Raw genomic sequence first — 5,540 nt, 5'->3', positions numbered from 1 at the left:
ATTACATTCACTCACATAGAAAGATTTCAGTTGGCTGATGACCTCATAGCCTACACCCAGTCACACACACTCACTCACTCACACACACACACACACACACACACACACAGGTGCTGCTCATAGTCCAACTCTAGATATGAAGGTTGGGTGGAGCTTGCATCTGGGGTTTGTTGTTCTAATTAATTAACTTTGGCACCAGTGAGAAGAGCAGTGTTTCATCTCTGAGAAGGGACAATATCAAACCCTCATAATGTCACATTTTGCTTCAATGTCTTTATTCAAAAATCACATGATTATTTACGAGCCATTTTGGTATTGCTGTCATAACTGCGACATTTGAATGTTCCAGCTGCTTCAACCAATCATCTTCATCCAACTGCCTGTATTCACCCAACCATTGGCTGGCTCACCTGCCTGTCCCAGTCTGGCAGCCAATCTGAGCAGTATATATAAAACGTGTTACACCCATAGACGTTGAAAGTAGGGGTGGGGTGGGGCTGCAGGGGCACCTTGAAATAAGTAATAACGGTTAAGGGGGGTGAGGTAGTCCATGCCCCCCCCCCCATTAAATCGTTCCAGTGTCCCTGGTTACACCAACCAAAAACAGTGTGTTTACTCCATGGGGAGAAAGAGACACTGAGAAATAATTTAATTTAGCTGGGGGTAGCTGTGGATGATTGGGGGGTAGTTGGCGGGTAGCTATGGGTGGTTGGAGAGGTAGTTGGCGGGTGGTTGGGGGTAGCTGTAGGTGGTTGGGGGTAGTTGGGGAGGTGGGTAAGTAGTTGGCGGGTTGTTGGGGAGGTAGTTGGCGGGTAGCTGTAGGTGGTTGGGGGGTAGTTGGCAGGTGGTTGTGGGTGGTTGGAGGGTGGGGAGGTAGTTGGCAGGTGGTTGGGGTAGCTGTTGGTGATTGGGGAGGTAGTTGGGGGGTAGTTGGGGGTGATTGGGGAGGTATTTGGGGGTGGTTGGGGTAGTTGGGAGGTGGGGAGGTAGTTGGCGGGTGGTTGACGGGTAGCTGTGGGTGGTTGGGGGTAGTTGGGGGGGGGATAGCAGTATGGATTTCACAGCGAGCATGCAAAGCATGACTGGAGGGTCAATGGGAGGCAGCTGAGGTGAAGAACGAGAGAGGAGGGGGAGGAGAGATATAGAGAGCGAGAGAGAGAGAGAGAAGTATGGAAGGGGGGGGTGTTTACAACCATTACTTTTTTTGGCGGGGGGGGGGGGGCTGTAACAGTTTGAGTAACATTCTGCCCAAGAAAGTGCTAAGGGGTTCGTGTGACTTGTGGGAACACGATCATGTAATTAAAGTGATTAAAGTTCAAAGAGAAAACGTGATGGAGGAGGAAAGAGACGACGGGTTTCCATTCAGATCATCTGACAGATCCCATGTCACCTCCACCTCTTACATCTGAGGGACGCCTCACGGTGTGTGTGTGTGTGTGTGTGTGTGTGTGTGTGTGTGTGAATACACATTTTGCCTTTCATGAATGTGTCTTGAAAAGCAGACTGTCTCTGTAAACTTCCCAGAGGAACACCTCCCACATGATATCAGGCCAAAGCTTGTCTATGAAATATTCCTCGGCTCCATGTGTGGCAGGGACAGGCCGGGACCGACTGGCTTCAGATCTGTTCAACGCAAAACGTAAAGCCAGAAACACGTTTCATGCGGTAAATTCATTTACCACTCAACCGCGTCTGAAAGAATTTAATCCAACGTGTTTGTTCAACCAGGGGCCGCTATGAAAAGTAAGAAGTGAATGAATGAAGAGGGAAATGGCTGGTGATTTGTTTTCCAGATGAAGTTTCCTGGAGGAAAACGGAGGGAGAGGAAGGACTTGCTTATGAGCAGAAATGCAAACCAACACCTCCTCCTTTCTCTCTCCCCCTCATCCATCCATCATTTCTCTTTCCCCCTCCTTTGTTTCCCTCACACTATTCCCTTCTCTCTCTCTCCTTCTCTTTTATTCCCTGTCTGCATCGCTCTCATCCATCTCTGCCCTCCTCTGCAGTTCATTCCCTTCAGTCGGCTTATTTTTCATTCATGGCCCGAGGTCTGCCAGTTTTACTGATGGAGATGGAGGGGGGACGCTGTTCAGAGGAACCGAGTAAAACAGATAATGACCATGAGCTCACTCCAGATTAATCTTAAAAAAGGAGGCAGAGAGGTCGTAAAAAGTAAAAGGGGCCGAAATCACTTGGTAGAATTGGTCAGGGCTGTGAGTGTGTGTGCATCTGTATATACATGTGTATCTACATATGTAATTACATACATGTAATTCCCTGTGAACATATAACAGTCATATAACTATAGTAATGATTAGCTTGTATAGCAAAGTGTCTCATAATTATACAAACACAAGATACACACACACGTACGCTAGAAATAGACATCTTAAAAACAAAGATATAAACATGTGGAGGGGATTATCAGCCTTGGTTAGGAATGGGGTCATGGGAGTAGTGAGGTTGTGTATGGAAATGGCTTTTAGTAAAGACCATGTGGATGTGAATATGGATGTGGACGTGAATGTGAATATGGATGTGAATGCGAATATGGATGTGGCTGTGTATTTGAACGTGGATGTGAATGAAAATGTGGATGTGAATGTGGATTTGGATGTGAATATGGGTGTGGATTTGGATGTGGATATGATGTGGATATGGTTGTAAATGTGAATATAAATGTGGATGTGGATTTGAATGTGCACGTGAATGAAAATATGGATGTAAATGTGGATGTGAGTGTGGATGTGGAGCCAAATGTGATGTGGATGTGAATATGGATGTGGATGTGGAGCCAAATGTGAATGTGGCTGTAGATGTGAATGTGAATAATAATAATAATAATAATAATAATAAACTTGTGTGTTTGTGCCAGCTATATTTAAACTCTAAACAGTTATTTATGATGGTGTAATTTAGTCACAGAGTCAGCTCACACTGATGAGAATTTATGACAAAATGGTTTTTGTGGTTCATAAAACTGATGAAAGGACTCATTTTGCGGTTGCGGGTACTGAGTCTATTCCGCTGCTTGTTTGGATTGTGGGTAATGTCTTGGGACATCAATAGCAGTTAATGCTGTATAAGCCAGTTTGTTGACGACTGGGGTTTTCAGATCCCCTTCTACCTGAAGTGTGCCAGCTTTGCCATTAAGACGATTTCTACTATGAGATGTGTGGATTTCTGTTGCAGTGCGCTTTCAATTTACAATTTGGCAACGCAAATTTTTGTGCCTCAAGCGATCGTGTTGTGTGTTTTAAAGATTAGTGTGATGTCTTAGGATCTTTTTTTTTTTGGTATGCATGTTTAAACACCTTTCACCTTATTTCTATAAGGGGAACGGTGCGTAGACATGAATCAGAAAGTTGTTCTTTCATTTACCATCTCTCTCTTGCTTTCTCTCTTGCTCTCTCACCCCCCCTTCTCTCTGTCTGTCGCTCAAATTCAAATCAGCTTTATTGGTGTGAATCATACATTGTTGCCAAGCCGTATTCCAGAGCATTAAGTGTTCTGAAGGATAATTACAAAGTAACAAATAGCCTGGACATGTAAACGCAAAGATGAGTGAATACACTCATACATGCACAAGAAAAACAGATACATGAAAAAAGAAAGAGCAAAGTATATTGTCACGCACGGGATTAGTCTGTGTTTCTCCTTCAGTTGGGACATACGGCATCAGGAGTTTCTCCCAGAGTAAAGGAAGTTTATCCTCATTTGTACAGCGAAAGATCTCCAGACAACATGATGCTCTCCATATGTACAAACTGATCTCTTAGGTCAGCATACTTGATGCATTCTGCAAGAAAAGTGCAGCTCTTTTTCTTTCTCTCGCTCTCTCTCTCTCTCGCTCTCTCTGACACACTCGTTGGTAATTTGAATAGGTGGACGGTAACTCGACACAGTGTGACTCAGCAGAGCAAACTCTCCTCTTACACGTTAACACGCACAGACACGACACTGGATAACAACACTGATAGAGAGAAAGAGAGAGAGAGAGAGAGAGAGAGAGGCAGAGAGAGAGAGAGAGAAATGTGGCCACATGTCAGTTTTTGATACAACACGTTTCACAGATAAATACGAACCTTTTGAACGGAGGCCGATTTACCAACTTTAACCGGAAGTCAACCCACATTTGGTCAGTGTCTCATGTTAATGTCAGATCCACTATCTTGTTTTATTTTGTCTTCTCTAAATATTTCCTCTTTTACCCCCACCCCCACCCCACCAAGATTTAAGATTCAAGATCTTTTATACAGGTATAAGAGAGTAAAATCCTTGCGTTTTGGCTCCTCGACATTGCAGTAATAGCAATGAAATAAAATTTAAAAAAGCAGCAAAAACAGTACTGAAAAATACAATATTGTAGCGAGCCGGCGTGGAAAAAGGAGTCGAGAGGCAGAGATTTCTTTTCAATGGCAGCTCCTGTGTGTCATACACCGCACGACCCCGCGAGTGCTCTTTTATTCACACACTGACCAGAACTACAACACAATGGTTTCCCCCCCGAGGTCCCAACTGGCGACGTCAGTTTAAGTCAGGGTCCTAAGGTCAGTCAGTAAACAGTCCTCTACCCAGTCCGAGTCAGTTGTGAGACCAGCTATGTTATATGGTCTGGAGACAGCGGTGCTGATGAAAAGACAGGAGGTGGAGCTGGAGGTGGCAGAGTTGAAGATGCTAAGATTTTCATTGGGAGTGACGAAGAGGGACAAGATTAGGAACGAGTATATTAGAGGGACAGCTCAGGTTGGACAGTTTGGAGACAAAGCAAGAGAGGCAAGATTGAGATGGTTTGGACATGTGTGGGGGAGAGATGCTGGGTATATTGGGAGAAGGATGCTGAATATGGAGCTGCCAGGGAAGAGGAAAAGAGGAAGGCCAAAGAGGAGGTTTATGGATGTGGTGAGGGAGGACATGCAGGTGGCTAGTATGACAGAGGAAGAAGCAGAGGACAGGAAGAGATGGAAATGGATGATCTGCTGCGGCGACCCCTAACGGGAGCAGCTGAAAGTAGTAGTAGTAGTAGTATGTAAGGTGTGTGTAGGCCCTGCCTTAATAAATATGCATATGTGTATGTAGTTGTTTGTGTGTGTTTGTGTATGCCCACTTACGTTGGTGTGTTTGTATGTGTGTGTGTGTGTGTGTGTGTGTGTGTGTGTGTGTGTGTGTGTGTGTGTGTGTCACACGCAGCTAGGCAACAGACCATTAGCGTGTATTGTTCATAAGGCTGGTTGCCTGGTGGAAGAAACTGTCCCGGAGCCTGCTGGTCCGGGCCTTGAGGCTGCGATACCGTTTGCCATACAGCAGCAGCTGAAACAGTCCATGATTGGGGTGGCTGGGGTCTTTGATCATCCTGCGAGCTTTATTGACACACCCTCCGTTGTAAATATCATGGATGGAGGGAAGCTCACATCCACTGATGCGCTGGGCTGTCCGCACGACCCTCTGCAACACACAATCAGCTTTTCTTTTTTACCAAGTTTCATTCCTTTTCTCACCTAGAATTTAAAATCTAATTTAATTTCTGTTATTTTGCTCAA

Source organism: Lampris incognitus, chromosome 13 (genome assembly GCF_029633865.1).
Source record: "Lampris incognitus isolate fLamInc1 chromosome 13, fLamInc1.hap2, whole genome shotgun sequence".
Lineage (NCBI taxonomy): Eukaryota > Metazoa > Chordata > Actinopteri > Lampriformes > Lampridae > Lampris > Lampris incognitus.
Note: the sequence above shows the minus strand (reverse complement) of the source record.